Source organism: Oncorhynchus kisutch, linkage group LG2 (assembly GCF_002021735.2).
Source record: "Oncorhynchus kisutch isolate 150728-3 linkage group LG2, Okis_V2, whole genome shotgun sequence".
Classification (NCBI taxonomy): domain Eukaryota; kingdom Metazoa; phylum Chordata; class Actinopteri; order Salmoniformes; family Salmonidae; genus Oncorhynchus; species Oncorhynchus kisutch.
Genome location: NC_034175.2, coordinates 67636348 through 67654058, shown reverse-complemented (window position 1 = coordinate 67654058; position 17711 = coordinate 67636348). Strand labels below are relative to the sequence as shown.

The window sequence follows — 17711 nt, the reverse complement described above, 5'->3', positions numbered from 1 at the left end:
CACACACACACACACACACACACACACACACACACACACACACACACACACACACACACACAAATGAAAGACGAACACACAAACCATAAGTGGAGCTCAAACAAACACACAGGCAGCGGCGCAGGAAAACACACACACACAGACAGTTTATACACACACACACACACACACACGAGAGACGAACACACACAAACCAAAAGTGGAGCTCAAACAAACACACACACAATATACTCAGAAAAAAGTGCACATACACGATATACACACAAAAGCACACACACGATACACACACAAAAGCACACACACGATACACACACAAAGGCGCCAGGTGATGTAGGGGCACCAGTTAAGGTAAGTCTAGGAAAAGTCAGTAAGATACACACACACACACACACACAGGGAAATATTTAAGTTTCCATTTTCTACATCAAAGCGTATTATTATACACTGAATGTACAAAACATTACGAACACCTGCTCTTTCCATGACCTAGACCAGTGCTTCCTAACCACAGGGGTACTAGGACCCCTGGGGTGTTCTTGGCCTACCCACTGGGGGTACTTGAGAAGAGTCATGAGACGTGTCTATAAGGTAGTAGTTTTGGAATTGTTAGCTAGATTACTTGTTGGTTATTACTGCATTGTCGGAACTAGAAGCACAAGCATTTCGCTACACTCACATTAACATCTGCTAACCATGTGTATGTGACACATAAAATTGTATTTTATTTTATTTGACCGTAGGCCTACTGGTAAAATAAACTATGAGGGGGTACTAGGGGCAGAGTAACATTCAGTTGGTAGTACAGTAACTGAAAAAGGTTGGGAACCACTGACGTAGACTGACCAGGTGAATCTAGGTTATCTGCCCTTATTGATGTCACTTGTTAAATCCACTTCAATCAGTGTAGAGGAAGGTGAGAAGACAGGTTAGAGAAGTTTTTTTTAAAGCCTTGAGACAATTGAGATGTATGTGTGCCATTCAGATGGTGAATGGACAAGACAAAATATTTAAGCGCCTTTGAACGTTCCTTTGAACGTGGTATGGTAGTACGTGGCAAGCGGCCTAGTTTGTATCAAGAATTTCAACGCTGCTGAGTTTTTCACCCTCAACAGTTTCCCGTGTGTATCAAGAATGGTCCACCACCCAAAGGACATCCAGCCAATTTGACACAACTGTGGGAAGCATTGGAGTCAACATGGGCCAGCATCCCTGTGGAACGCTTTGGACACCTTGTAGAGTCCATGCGCTACGAACTGGGCGCAAGGTATTATTCATTGTTTAGGAAGGCTTCAAATAAACTCGTGGTTGATCCCAAACACTCAAAGGCGATATATTTCACGCTAGGTTACAACCTCAAAGCAAAAGAGACATCGTGGCTCCGCCCACCACTCTCATGCTGAGGGTGCACGAAAAAGGCTTGCGACAATGTGAGACGACACCGAATGTGCAGCTTTCATGAATCTGATTTCAAACAGCGCTGTGAAACCGGACCACTGCCCGCACAGCTCGGTTAACGGAGGAAAAAACGGACACTAGCCTGCCTTCTAAAACAATGAAGACAAACATATTTCCTAGGTAAGGCTTTAATGGCTCCCCGCAGGATTTGCAGGCAGTTGCTCCTCACGCTTCAGAGCGCGTTGTGCTAACAGCCCCGCCGTAGACTACATTGTAATGACGAGCAGTCAATTGGCAAAATATGTGGCTACAAGAGATTCAGCCAGCGGTCGATTTGGTTTCTAGAATGGACATATAAATGAAACATAATTAAGCAAGAATATTCAGTAGCAAATAAATAGCCTGAACGGTTTAGGTGAACGTTTTTTTTTGGGCACCGTCAGACTGATGAAAGAACCATAGCCAACTGCACCGTTAAAATAGTTTATTTATTTATCCTAGGCTATCAACATCATTCATGAGCCTACTACTTGATAGATTTAGGATCCTTTGGATCCTAATTAAAGCATGCAATACCTCGTGCGGCAACATTGTAGCCAAATCACACATTTAACAGCCTACTTTCCTACTTTGTATGGAATCTTTATGTAAATATTTGCCTGTTCATAGCTGTCCAATTGTATTACGCCTTCCTGTGTTTGACTCATTTGAGTTTAACACAGTACTGTTAGCTCATGAAATTAGACAATTTCATTTATTTAGACTGCATGTTAAATTAGCAATATAAGGTCATAAGTTCCACGCGTGTGTGTGTGTGTGTGTGGTGAAACCCTGTCTGTGGCACAAGAAGTACGTTTGATTAAGGAGGACCATGCCTTTCTATAATGTGAGATTGGAGGTGTCCTGTCCTCCATCCAACTAACGTTACTAAAATCAAATCAAATTGTATTTGCCACATACAGATGGTTAGTAGATGTTAGTGCAAGTGTAGCGAAATGCTTGTGCTTCTAGTTCTGACTGCAGTAATATCTAACAATTAATCTAACAATTCCCCAACAACGACCTAATACACACATCTAAAGGGGTGAATGAGAATATGTACATGTAAGTATATGGATGAGCAATGGCTGAGCGGCATAGGCAAGGTGCAGTAGATGGTATAAAATACAGTATATACATGTGATATGAGTAATGTAAAATATGTAAACATTATTAAAGTGGCATTATTTAGAGTGTATTGTATGAAGTGACTAGTGATCCATTTATTAAAGTTGCCAGTGATTGGGTCTCAATGTAAGCAGCAGCCTCTCTATGTTAGTGATTGCTGTTTAACAGTCTGATGGCCTTGAGATAGAAGCTGTTTTTCAGTCTCTCTGTCCCAGCTTTGATGCACCTGTACTGACCTCACCTTCTGGATGATAGCGGGGTGAACAGGCAGTGGCTCGGGTGGTTGTTGTCCTTGATGATATTTTTGGCCTTCCTGTGACATTGGGTGCTGTAGGTGTCATGGAGGGCAGGTAGTTTGCCCCCGGTGATGCGTTGTGAAGACCTCACCACCCTCTGGAGAGCCTTGCGGTTGAGGGCGGGACAGTTGCCATACCAGGCTGTGATACGGCCCGACATGATGCGCTCGATTGTGCATCGGTAAAAGTTTGTCAGGGTTTTGGGTGACAAGCCAAATTTCTTCAGCCTCCTGAGGTTGAAGAGGCGCTGTTGCAACTAGTGTTGGAGTGTGCCCCTCGCTATCTGTAAAAAAAAATGTTTTTAAACATTGCCGTCTGTTTTTTTTAATAAGGAATTTGAAATGATTTATACTTTTTACTTTTGATACTTATATGTATTTTAGAAATTACACGTACTTTTGATACTTAAGTATATTTAAAAGCAAATACTTTTCCTCTAGTATTTTACCGGGTATTTTACCGGGTGACTTTTACTTGAGTTTTAATTGAGTTTACTTGAGGGCTAACTTCAAGTTGGCTACCGTGACTGGTTCAAATCAAATTGGATTTGATCTCCTTCATTCAGTTACGTTCAACACAGTGGCCATGCCAGTCCTGTGGACATTCAATGGTAGTTTGGCAGGCGGTCGTTGGCAGCTCGCTGTCCGGACCATTTAAACCGTATCATTATTGGCTTTAATAGCTGTTTGAATAAAACCCAACAGTGTTATGGTCCATTGTATTAGACAAATTGAACGAAGTGCCGGTAGTTACGCCATTTTGAGAGAAATTATGAGAAATGAAAAGACACAAGTGCCAAGGACGAAGAGTTTTAGGAATGATCCCCATAAGCTAGCTAACAGTTTTGGTTTGGGAGTGTATGTGGTAGAGGCTTTGAAGTGGTCAGATTCCTTCTTTCTTTGTCTGGGATCTACAGACAGGGCTACGTTTGTTTTAGAACAGTGAGCCATTTTTATTCCATCAACTAACAAATCAAAACCAAGACTCATCTGACGGAAAAAGAGGTGAGGAATGAAAGAAACATGATTTCTGTGTAATATATTCAGCAGCATACACCAATCTATTTTTGGATCAACCTACAGTCCTTGAACCAACAGCATTTCTAAGGTGATGTGTGATGAATGCAAAAAACAACGAGTAAAATCCCAATACCAAAACAAAGTGTGAGTCACAGTTTCACTCTTTTGAAATGGTGTCCTTCTGCAGCATGGGGAAGGTGAAACCCAGAGGGCTTTTACTGATTGGGGTTGCTGAGGGAACTCTGCTACCTTGGTAGTGTGTTCTTTGTAGTGATGGGGCAAAAAAAATCACCAATAGTTCTGTGTCACAATGTTATTTTAGACGATACTATATAAATACTTGTTTTTCATGGCTCTCTCTTGTCCCTCTGCTGCAGACATAACAGTGAGCAATATGTTTGGAACATTGAATCGCATGAAAATCTTAGTATCGGATCACAATACATATTTGTAGAATCGTGATACATATAGAATTGCAGTACAAATGTTATCGACAACTAAGTATCATGGTAATATCGTATCGTGAGGTCCCTGGCAATTCTCAGCCCTAGTTATTTGTTTGCAGCAGGACAGTTTAATGGGTGTGTCTTTGTATTGTTGATGAATGACCACAGGGGTGTGTGTCTGTGTTAAATTATAACACGGGTTGGTATTTATAGGTTGAGTTATAGCAGCAATGGGTGTTTGTATTGTTGAGTTTTAACAGTGGTGTGTGTTTGTATTGTTGACTTATAAAAGTGGTGGGTGTTTGTATTCTTGACTTATAACAGTGGTGGGTGTTTGTATTGTTGACTTATAACAGTGGTTTGTATTGGTGACTTATAACAGTGGTGGTTGTTTGTATTGTTGAGTTATAACAGTGGTGTGTGTTTGTATTGTTGAGTTATGGCATTGGTGTGTGTTTGTATTGAGTTATGGCATTGGTGGGTGTTTGTATTGTTGAGTTATGGCATTGGTGGGTGTTTGTATTGTTGAGTTATAACAGTGGTGGGTGTTTGTATTGTTGAGTTGTAACAGTGGTGGGTGTTTGTATTGTTGAGTTGTAACAGTGGTGGGTGTTTGTATTGGTGAGTTATAACTAGAGGTTGACCGATTATTGGAGGACCAAAAAAGCAGATACCAATTAATCGGACAATTTAAAAATATATATATTTATTTGTAATAATGACAATTACAACAATACTGAATGAACACTTACTTTAACTTAATATAATACATCAATCAAATCAATTTAGCCTCAAATAAATTATGAAACATGTTCAATTTGGTTTAAATAATGCAAAAAAAGTGTTGGAGAAGAAAGTAAAAGTGCAATATGTGCTATGTAAGAAAGCTAACGTTTAAGTTCCTTGCTCAGAACATGAGAACATGTGAAAGCTGGTGGTTCCATTTAACATGACTATTTCTCTCTATACCATTTGTATTTCATATACCTTTGACTATTGGATGTTCTTATAAGCACTTTGGCACTCGGGAGTTGATAGGCTTGAAGTCATAAACAGCGCTGTGCTTTAAGCATTGCTAAGAGCTGCTGGCAAACGCAGTAAAGTGCTGTTTGAATGAATGCTTACGAGCCTGCTGCTGCTTACCACCGCTCAGTCAGACTGCTCTATCAAATATCAAATCATATACTCAATTATAATAAAAACACACAGAAATATGATCCTTTGGTGACTAATATGGTCAAATCCGGAAACTATAATTTCGAAAACAAAACGTTGATTCTTTCAGTAAAATACGGAACCGTTCCGTTTCGCAACGAGCCAGGCGGACCAAACTGTTGCATATACCCTGACTCTGATATGCCCTGACTCTGATTGCCCTGAACGCAACAGAAGTGACACGATTTCCCCTGGTTAATATTGCCTGCTAAAATGAATTTCATTTAACTACATATGCAGGTTAAAAATATATACTTGTGTAGTGATTTAAGAAAGGCATTGTTGTTTACGGTTAGGTACACTTGCACAACAATTGTGCTTTTTCGCATATGCGCATTTGTTAAATCATTACCCTTTTGGCGAAGTTGAGGTAGGCTGTGATTCGATGATAAATTAACAGGCACTGCATTGATTATACACAATGCAGAACAAGCTAGTTAACGTAGTAATATCATCAACCATGTGTAGTTAACTAATGATTATGTGGAGATTGTTTTTATAAGAAAAGTTTAATGCTAGCTAGAAACTTACCTTGGCTCCTTGCAGGTCCCTTTGATGCTGAATTCGCGTAACAGCCTGCCATGCAGGCTGTTACGCGAACATATAAAAGCTGGTGGTTCCTTTTAAAATGAGTCATGTATAGGACTATTTCCCTCTATCCCTCTATACCATTTGTATTTCATTAACCTTTGACTATTAGATGTTCTTATAGGAACTTTAGTTTTGCCAGTGTAACAGTATAGCTTCCATCCCTCTCCTCGCTCTTCCCTGGGCTCGAACCAGCAACACAATGACAACAGCCACCCTCGAAGCAGCGTTACCCATGCAGAGCAAGGGGAACAACTACTAGAAGCCTCAGAGCGAGTGACGTTTGAAACGCTATTAGCGCGCGTTCACTAGCTAGCCATTTCACTTTGGTTACACCAGCTTCATCTCGGGAGTTGATAGGCTTGAAGTCATAAACAGAGCAATGCTTGACGCACAACGCATGAAAGTGCGTTTTGAATGAATGTTTACGCTCCTACTTCTGCCTACCACCGCTCAGTCAGATACTTGGATGCTTGTATGCTCAGTCAGATTATATGCAACACAGGACACACTAGATAATATCTAGTAATATCATCAACCATGTGTAGTTAACTAGTGATTATGATTGATTGTTTTTTTTATAAGATAAATTTAATGCTGGCTAGCAACTTACCTTTGTCACGCCTTGGTCTTAGTATTTTGTGTTTTCTTTAATTATTTGTTCAGGCCAGGGTGTGACATGGGTTATTGTGTTGTCGTATTGTTTTTTTTGTAGGCATTGGGATTGTGGTTGATTAGGGGTGTGTCGAGTGTAGGCTTGGCTGCCTGAGGCGGTTCTCGATCAGAGTCAGGTGCTTCTCATTGCCTCTGATTGGGAACCGTATTTAGGTAGCCTGAGTTCGCTTTGTATTTCGTGGGTGATTGTTCCTGTCTCTGTGTAGTGTTCACCAGATAGGCTGTAATAAGTTTCAAGTTCCGTTTGTTGTTTTTGTATTTATTTAGTTATTTCATGTATCGTCACTTTTTCCATTAAAGACATGAGTAACCACCACGCTGCATTTCGGTCCGACTCTCTTTCGACAAACGAAGAACGCCGTTACAGAATCACCCACCACACACGGACCGAGCGGCGTGGTTACAGGCAGCGACCGCAGGAAAAGCGAAAGGAGGAATGGACATGGGAAGACGTATTGGATGGCAAAGGTTGTTACACTTGGGAGGAGATACTGGCTGGAAGAGATCGCCTCCCATGGGAACAGGTGGAGGCACTGAGGAGAGCAGAGGCAGCCGGAGATAAGAGCCGACGATACGAGGGAACACGGTTGGCAAGGAAACCCGAAAAGCAGCCCCAAAAATGTATTGGGGGGGGGCTCAGAGGGAGAGTGGCTGAGTCGGGTGTCAGACCTGAGCCAACTCTCCCTGCTAATCGTGAAGAGCAGTTGCAGTGGGAGAGGCTGCATCACTTGGAGAATTGGACATGGGAGGAGGAACTGGACGGAAAAGGACCCTGGGCTCAGCCTGGAGAATATCGCCGTCCCAAGGAAGAACTAGAGGCGGCTAAAGCAGCGAGGCGCTGGTATGAAGAGGCAGCACGGCGACGCGGATGGAAGCCTGAGAGTCGGCCCCAAAAATGTATTGGGGGGGGGCTTACAGGGAGTATGGCTATGCCAGGTAGGAGACCTGCGCAAACTCCCTGTGCTTACCGGGGGGCTAAAGAGACCGGGCAGGCACCGTGTTATGCTAGTGAGCGCACGGTGTCTCCAGTGCGGGTGCATAGCCCGGTACGGTTCATACCAGCCCTTTGTATTGGCCGGGCTAGAGTGGGCATCGAGCCAGGTAAGCTTGGGCAGGCTCGGTGCTCAAGAGCTCCAGTGCGCCTGCACGGTCCGGTCTATCCAGAGCCACCTCTACACACCAGTCCTCCGGTAGCAGCTCCCCGCACCAGGCTTCCTGTGCGTGTCCTCCCTCCAGTGCCCGCACCACGCATCAGGCCTACAGTGCGCCTCGCCTCTCCTGCTCTGTCGGAGTCTCCCGCCTGTTCAGCACAGCCAGAGCCTTCCTTCCCTCCTGCGCTGTCGGAGTCTCCCGCCTGTTCAGCGCAGACAGCGTTTTCCTCCTCTCCTGCGCTGTCGGAGTCTCCCGCCTGTTCAGCGCAGCCAGCGTTTTCATCCTCTCCTGCGCTGCCGGAGCCTCCTGCCTGTTTGAAGCAGCCTGAGCTGCCAGTCTGCAGGGTGCTGTCAGTCTGCAAGGAGCTGCCAGTCTGCAAGGAGCTGTCAGTCTGCAAGGAGCTGCCAGTCTGCAAGGAGCTGTCAGCCTGCATGGAGCAGTCAGAGCTGTCAGTCTGCATGAAGCAGCCAGAGCTGTCAGTCTGCAAGGAGCTGCCAGTCTGCAAGGAGCTGCCAGTCTGCAGGGAGCTGTCAGTCTGCAAGGAGCTGCCAGTCTGCAAGGAGCTGCCAGTCTGCAAGGAGCTGTCAGTCTGCAAGGAGCTGTCAGCCTGCATGGAGCAGTCAGAGCTGTCAGTCTGCAAGGAGCTGCCAGTCTGCAGGGAGCTGTCAGTCTGCAAGGAGCGGTCAGTCTGCAAGGAGCTGTCAGCCTGCATGGAGCAGTCAGAGCTGTCAGTCTGCAAAGAGCTGCCAGTCTGCAAGGAGCTGTCAGCCTGCATGGAGCAGTCAGAGCTGTCAGTCTGCATAGAGCAGCTAGATCCGCCAGTCAACCAGAATCTTCCAGATCTGCTAGTCAACCAGAATCTTCCAGATCTGCTAGTCAACCTGAATCTTCCAGATCCGCCAGCCAGCCAGGATCTACCGGAGCCTACTACCTACCTGAGCTTCATCTCAGTACTGGGCTTCCTCTCAGTACTGGGCTTCCCCTCAGTTCCGGGCTGCCCCTCAGTTCCGGGCTGCCCCTCAGTTCCGGGCTGCCCCTCAGTCCCGAGCTGCCCCTCAGTCCCGAGCTGCCCCTCAGTCCCGAGCTGCCCCTCAGTCCCGAGCTGCCCCTCAGTCCCGAGCTGCCCCTCAGTCCCGAGCTGTCCCTCAGTCCCGAGCTGTCCCTCAGTCACGAGATGCCCCTCAGTCACGAGCTGCTCCTCAGTTCTGTGGGGTTCTGGGTGAGGACTATTAGGCCATGGTCGGCGGCGAGGGTGGATTATCCCAGGACGCGAAGGGGAGGAGCTATGACATTTATGGAGTGGGGTCCACGTCCCGAGCCGGAGCCGCCACCATGGACAGACGCCCACCCGGACACTCCCTATGGTTTTGAGGTGCGTCCGGGAGTCCGCACCTTGGGGGGGGGGGGGGTTCTGTCACGCCTTGGTCTTAGTATTTTGTGTTTTCTTTAATTATTTGTTCAGGCCAGGGTGTGACATGGGTTATTGTGTTGTCGTATTGGGGGTTTTTGTAGGCATTGGGATTGTGGTTGATTAGGGGTGTGTCGAGTGTAGGCTTGGCTGCCTGAGGCGGTTCTCGATCAGAGTCAGGTGCTTCTCGTTGCCTCTGATTGGGAACCGTATTTAGGTAGCCTGAGTTCGCTTTGTATTTCGTGGGTGATTGTTCCTGTCTCTGTGTAGTGTTCACCAGATAGGCTGTAATAAGTTTCACCTTCCGTTGGTTGTTTTTGTATTTATTTAGTTATTTCATGTATCGTCACTTTTTCCATTAAAGACATGAGTAACCACCACGCTGCATTTCGGTCCGACTCTCTTTCGACAAACGAAGAACGCCGTTACAACCTTGGCTTACTGCATTCGCGTAACAGGCAGTCTCCTTGTGGAGTGCAACGAGAGAGAGGCAGGTCATTATTGCATTGGACTAGTTAACTGTAAGGTTGCAAGTTTGGGTCCCCCGAGCTGACAAGGTGAAAGTCTGTCGTTCTGCCCCTGAACGAGGCAGTTAACCCACCGTTCCTAGGCCATCATTGAAAATAAGAATGTGTTCTTAATTAACTGACTTGCCTAGTTAAATAAAGGTATAAAAAAACTAATAAATCGGCACCTAAAAATACCGATTTCCGATTGTTATGAAAACTTAAATTCATCCCTAATTAATCGGCCATTCCGATTAATCGGTCGACCTCTAGTTATAACAGTGGTGGGTGTTTGTATTGTTGAGTTATAACAGTGGTGGGTGTTTGTATTGGTGAGTTATAACAGTGGTGGGTGTTTGTATTGGTGAGTTATAGCAGTGGTGGGTGTTTGTATTGTTGAGTTATAGCAGTGGTGGGTTTTTGTAGGTTGTTGAGTTATAAGTGGTGGGTGTTTGTATTGTTGAGTTATAACAGTGGTGGGTGTTTGTATTGGTGAGTTATAGCAGTGGTGGGTGTTTGTATTGTTGAGTTATAGCAGTGGTGGGTTTTTGTAGGTTGTTGAGTTATAAGTGGTGGGTGTTTATTGTTGAGTTATAGCAGTGGTGGGTGTTTGTATTGTTGAGTTATAGCAGTGGTGGGTGTTTGTAGGTTGTTGAGTTATAACAGTGGTGGGTGTTTATATTGTTGAGTTATAGCAGTGGTGGGTTTTTGTAGGTTGTTGAGTTATAGCAGTGGTGTGTGTTTGTATCGTTGAGTTATAACAGTGGTGGGTGTTTGTATTGTTGAGTTATAGTAGTGGTGGGTGTTTGTATTGTTGAGTTATAACAGTGGTGGGTGTTTGTATTGTTGAGTTATAACAGTGGTGGGTGTTTGTATCGTTGACTTATAACAGTGGTGGGTGTTTGTATTGTTGAGTTATAGCAGTGGTGGGTGTTTGTATTGGTGAGTTATAGCAGTGGTGGGTGTTTGTATTGGTGAGTTATAACAGTGGTGGGTGTTTGTATTGGTGAGTTATAACAGTGGTGGGTGTTTGTATTGGTGACTTATAACAGTGGTGGGTGTTTGTATTGGTGACTTATAACAGTGGTGGGTGTTTGTATTGTTGAATTGTAACAGTGGTGTGTTTGCATTGTTGAGTTTTAACTAGAGGTCGACTGATTAAATTGGCCTCGTGATGATTTCAAGTTTTCTTAACAATCGGTAATCGGCCTTATGGCCGAGGGAGACTGCATGGCAGGCTGTTACGCGAATTCAGCATCAAAGGGACCTGCAAGGAGCCAAGGTAAGTTTCTAGCTAGCATTAAACTTTTCTTATAAAAACAATCTCCACATAATCATTAGTTAACTACACATGGTTGATGATATTACTACGTTAACTAGCTTGTTCTGCATTGTGTATAATCAATGCAGTGCCTGTTAATTTATCATCGAATCACAGCCTACCTCAACTTCGCCAAAAGGGTAATGATTTAACAAATGCGCATATGCGAAAAAGCACAATTGTTGTGCAAGTGTACCTAACCGTAAACAACAATGCCTTTCTTAAATCACTACACAAGTATATATTTTTAACCTGCATATCTAGTTAAATGAAATTCATTTTAGCAGGCAATATTAACCAGGGGAAATCGTGTCACTTCTGTTGCGTTCAGGGCAATCAGAGTCAGGGCATATCAGAGTCAGGGTATATGCAACAGTTTGGTCCGCCTGGCTCGTTGCGAAACGGAACGGTTCCGTATTTTACTGAAAGAATCAACGTTTTGTTTTCGAAATTATAGTTTCCGGATTTGACCATATTAGTCACCAAAGGATCATATTTCTGTGTGTTTTTATTATAATTGAGTATATGATTTGATATTTGATAGAGCAGTCTGACTGAGCGGTGGTAAGCAGCAGCAGGCTCGTAAGCATTCATTCAAACAGCACTTTACTGCGTTTGCCAGCAGCTCTTAGCAATGCTTAAAGCACAGCGCTGTTTATGACTTCAAGCCTATCAACTCCCGAGATTAGGCTGGCAATACTAAAGTGCTTATAAGAACATCCAATAGTCAAAGGTATATGGAATACAAATGGTATAGAGAGAAATAGTCATGTTAAATGGAACCACCAGCTTTCACATGTTCTCATGTTCTGAGCAAGGAACTTAAACGTTCGCTTTTTTACACGGCACATATTGCACTTTGCACATACTTTCTTCTCCAACACTTTTTTTGCATTATTTAAACCAAATTGAACATGTTTCATTATTTGAGGCTAAATTGATTTTATTGATGTATTATATTAAGTTAATATAAAAGTGTTCATTGTTCATTCAGTATTGTTGTAATTGTCATACAGTGTGTATATATATATATATATACACACTGTATGACAATTACAACAATACTGAATGAACAATGAACACTTTTATATTAAAAGTGTATATATATATATATATATATATATGGTATATATAAATGGTCCGATTAATCAGTAGTGGCCTTTTTTGGTCCTCCAATAATCGGAATCGTTATCGACGTTGAAAAATCATAATCGGTCGACCTCTAGTTATGACTTATTACTGTTATGATATTAATGTCATGGTTGTTATTACTGAGATGTAATAACTTATGTTATAACTGTTATGACTTATATTAGTTATTCCTGTTATGATATTACTGTTATGGCTATTATGTTACTGTTATTATGGTTATTATGTTACTGTTATAATGGTTATTATGTTAGTACTGTTAATATGTCATTATGTTATGACTGTTATGGTTATTACTGGATTATGGTCTCTGTCTAAATATCCTCCCCCTGTAGCAATCTCTTACTAAACCATCACATTGTTATTGAAAAGAAAACGAGGTGAGTTGTTCCCATACTGTACCATGGAAAGAACTTTGAACACCTGGAAAGTGTAATATTAATGATGATCATCTTTATAATGGCAGTGTCTGCATTTGTAGTGCTAAAATGCTCTCAAACAGGTACCATTGTGCTAGTACTGTAATTGGTATTATTTTCACATGTTTGTTATTGAATGAGTTACACCCTAGATAAGATGTACCATAGGGGACCAGAACCCTCTCCAACAACACACATACACCCCATTCACACATCTGTGATTGTATCACCTTCCATCTGTTCCACAGGATTCACACCTGACCTGTGGCTCAGAACGGGGTGGGCCTATGTCAGGCCGAAAGCCAGCCAGCCCCCCCGCCCGCCCACACACACACACACACACACACACACACACACACACACACACACACACACACACACACACACACACACACACAGTGTCAGTGCTCCACCTGGTTGTTAGATCATAAGGCTTATAACAAACAATCCCCAACAGCACCAAACTGTGTCCCTCTACCTCTGTAACTATGCTTATATTTAGCAGCCACCTGGACGGACACCCACACACACACAGCACCAATTTAGTCCTCCACCACCCACCAGTGCACCATGGGAAGGGTAAAGACTTCCTGTAAGTATGAGAGTGGAGGACATTTAATTTAAAATGGAGAGAGAGAGATAAATAAGGAGGGAGAAAGGAAAATAGAGAGTGACAGGGAGAGAGAGGAGAGACATGAAAATAGAGGGAGAGAGAAAGTGAGAGGGAAGGGGAGACAGTGATCCCTCCAAAATACATGACCAATGAGTTAATCATGCAGTGTGCATGATCTCTTGCTTAACATTCACGAAAACACATTTGTTAGTCAGCAGATGTCCAGTTTGCCAGGTTTTTTTCACAGCCAGACAGTTGAGTTGAGTTTATTTTTATTTTTACAGGGACAGTGCACATTAATCAACATTTCAGTAAAAGTGCCGGTTTTAGCCAACCGGCTAATTTTCAACCGCAGTCCCTGGGCAGGTTAATAAAACCAATTACAATATAGACAATAGCAACATAGAACAAGCAAGACATAGCATACAGACAGAGCAACATAGGACAAGCAAGACGTAGCATACAGACAGAGCAGCATAAAACAAAAAGCAGCAAGACAAAATTCATAAAAGCAACAAAGAGTTTCCACACCTCACAAGCTACAGACAACAGACAACATGGAGTGGCAACACACAGCTAGGGACCATGTTCACAAATCTGATTGACCTTTAGCCATGTCTTCAAGCATTTTGTGAAAGTGTGATATGTGGTGCAGTTATGTGTGTCTGATGGCAGTGTATTCCAGACATGGGAAGCTCTCACAGAGAATGCAGATTTACTAAAGGTGCTTTTCCTTAGGGGAACTATACAGTCACCTCTCATGGCAGACCTTGTGGATCTGCTGCCATATGTCTGGGTTTTCTGTTTAACAAAAATATTGAGTGGAGGGGGAGCCAGGCCATTGAGGATCTTGAATACAAGACATGCGTCGGTGTATTGCACAAGATTTTCCCAACTCAAGAGCTCATGCTTTCTAAGGATGTGACAATGATGATGGCTATTGGGCTTCCTATCAAGCACTTTGAGAGCCTGTTTGTAGACAGACTGAATAGGTTTTAATGTTGTACAGCAAGCTTGGGCCCAACTAGTCAAGCAGTATGTTAAGTGGGGGAGTATCATAGATTTGAAGTACAGTTTTGCTACCTCTGTAGTCAAACAATTTCGTATAAATCGGAAATTAGCTAGGTTGAATTTGGTTATTTGAATTACCTTTTTCACATGCTTTATAAAAGAGATGTTGGAATCAAGTATGATGCCAAGGTACTTAAAATCGGATACCACCTGGAGCTTCTCCCCTGACACATAGACATCTGGCTCAGTAGCATCTGTTGCCCTCTTTGTGAAGAACATGCAAACAGTTTTTTTCACATTGAGATGCAAACACGAGTCACTGAGCCACTTTGTAACCTGGACCATTACAGTAGTGAGTTCTTGTGCAGCTTGTTGTTTGCTCTTTGCATGCACATATAGTAGCACTGCTTTGACTCATTGATTGATTAACAAGCCTTGTTCAAGATAAGTTTTTTTAATCTTAAATGGACAAGCACAGACATTACACCCTATGCGTGCTAATAGACACAGCTCCTGATTCATGTTCTTTTAAACCCACAATGTGAGGCTGTGGATCCCTCCACAGCCTCAGAAGATCTAGGTCATTTTTCAAACCTCTCTGGATCACAAAAAATATATATATTTTCCATTACCGTGCAGTTTAATGGTCTGACGGTAATCATATCCCGAACAAAAGAAATATATTTAAATAGAAAGTTATCAGAAATAGATAAGATCTTGCTAGATGGAAAGGAAAATACCTGTCTATTTGTGGAAAAATCCCAGATTTGTCTTTAGTTATTTCCCAGTTTAGCTATTTCCTTATGGCCCTATCTACACCTAACAACTTGTTTTTTAAATTATACGAACAAAAAAGATCAAATGTTATTCGGAACGGCAAGCAAGACTAAATTAAACGGCCCTATTTATATAATGAATATTCATTCGGAGGGCAGAAATGATGAAATATTAAAGCATTAGACCTCTCACTAAAGGCTTCAGTCATACAAAAGCTATACCTAAATCCAAACTGGTTCTCTAGCAGATTAGTAATGACCAATGCCATGTTCAAGAATGATCTTTTTCCCCTTTATTCAGATTACAACCTCTCACTTTCCATTATTTGAAAATGAAATAATCTCCAAAATATCGCTATTTTTAAAACAAGCCTTAGAAAGTTGGTTACTATTTCAGTTTCATCCACCAGAAAAGACAGAACAAATATTATAGTAACACTCAAATATACTAATTGATTAAATAAAATATATATATATTTTTTGTGAAAAATGTAAAAACTGCAATCTTTTAAAAATTAAATCATAAATAGGACTGGTGGAGTTGTCACACATGCACCTAACAAAAATATATGGAAATGTCTCCTCTATCCAAAATTACAACCAACTAATTACAGAATTTCTGCAAAAATGGACGAGGAAAGTGGAAGGGGGAAGGAACTTGTTTGTCGGTGCTGTATTAAAGGCCAAAACTGGTCAAAGAAATTTGTCATGAATAAAAAAAGTATACCAGTTTCACTTGAGGTCCAAAAAATGGACGGCTGTGCCATACAGGTTGCAAAATAGTTCACAATATGTCACGGCTGATTTCCTCCTCTTCGTCTGAAGAGGTGTAGCAGGGATCGTACCAAAATGCAGCGTAGTTCGTGTTCAACATATTTTAATGAAAGACCAAAACGTGAACACTGCACAAAATAACAAACGTGGCAAAACCGAAACTGTCCTATCTGGTGCAGAGAACACAGAGACAGGAAACAATCACCCACAAAGTACCCACAGAATATGGCTGCCTAAATATGGTTCCCAATCAGAGACAACGATAGACAGCTGCCTCTATTGAGAACCAATCTAGGCAACCATAGACATACAAAATACCTAGAACGGGGACAGCCCCATAAACATACAAATAACCCTAGGCAAGACAAAAACACAACACCCATGTCACACCCTGACCTAACCAAAATAACAAGGAAAACAAAGAATACTAAGGTCAGGGTGTGACACGTTATTCACGTTTCAATCAGAACTATCCCTAATCATGGTAGTATCCTCATTAATGTAGAACAGTTTATAAACATATTCTATTCTTATTTACAACAAAAGTGACTCCAACATTACACAATACATTATTTACCATTAATTTCTATTGGGGAAAAAAATATCTGAAACACAACCAAAAACAAACAGCATTTGCCTTGTCAAAATGCACAAAATTGCAGGAAATTAGCTTTAACACTGCACAATGTTTTCTCAGCTCCATGTCAAATCGCAGGAAAGGTTTTTAAAACCAGAACATTTTCTGTCAGCTCCAAGGCAAAATGTGTAGAATTTCATAAAATGTGCTTTAAAAATGCAAACAATTCTCCACAAGGTCAAAATGGGGGGCCTCTAAAATTCAGTCGTTCTGACCGTGCCCATTGCCACGCCCCCTGCCGCACCCACCACCTAAGCCCCTTTTTGATCCAGAGAAAACCCTGGAAGGGAAGAGAACAGAGGACAGACAAGACAAGAGTCCAGGCAGTGCATGGTCTCTTGTGTAATTGCGACCTTCACAGCGCATCCTCTCTCTGATAAATCACACGTCTTTTAATGACAGCCTTTGGGCTGTGGAGACAGACCGCTGAGTGCTCTGAAACGCAGCCTGGCCAGGAACAAGGTCCTGTGAAAGGATCCCAGCTCTACAGCAGCACTACATCTCCCATTCTGGCCCATAAATACAGGGTCTGGCAGTGGCACAGACATTTGAAGAAGTGGACTGAGTCAACTCACAGGGACACTTAAAGGACACTTCCCCCTGGCCGCTATACGCCGTTCTCATCACCCTCTGGAGGGCCATTTGGGAGTAATGTCCATAGGAAATGATGACCGTCTGTAAACGCCGTTCTCATCACCCGCTGGAGGGCCATTTGGGAGTAATGTCCATAGGAAATGATGACCGTCTGTAAACGCCGTTCTCATCACCCTCTGGAGGGCCATTTGGGAGTAATGTCCATAGGAAATGATGACCGTCTGTAAACGCCGTTCTCATCACCCTCTGGAGGGCCATTTGGGAGTAATGTCCATAGGAAATGATGACCGTCTGTAAACGCACTGGGGGACCAGAATATCTCAGGTGACCTCACCCAGGGGAGTGGACTGTCTGGAGGCGAGGACAGAGAAAAAAAAACATGTTTGTGCAGTAGGAAAATAATGTTATGCCTCCCGAGTGGCGCAGCGGTCTGAGGCACTGCCTCGCAGTGAGGTTTGAAATTATGTTTTGAATAGAAAATGTTTTCAAATTCTGCAACACCGCAGGACAAGACGTCGAAGAAGCTGTCTTAGCCTGGAAGGCTGGAAAA

At 42.7% G+C, this 17711-nt stretch overlaps 1 protein-coding gene across 1 annotated transcript in view; it reads left to right on the top strand.

Moving 5' to 3' along the window:
* The first annotated feature begins 1337 nt into the window (after positions 1 to 1337).
* Positions 1338 to 17711, top strand: part of st6gal2a (ST6 beta-galactosamide alpha-2,6-sialyltranferase 2a) — a 69649-nt gene continuing 53275 nt past the window's right edge. Inside the window, exon 1 of the mRNA XM_020460942.2 lies at positions 1338 to 1575. The gene's annotated coding sequence lies outside the window, so the exon portion shown is untranslated. The remainder of the gene's footprint in view (positions 1576 to 17711) is intronic.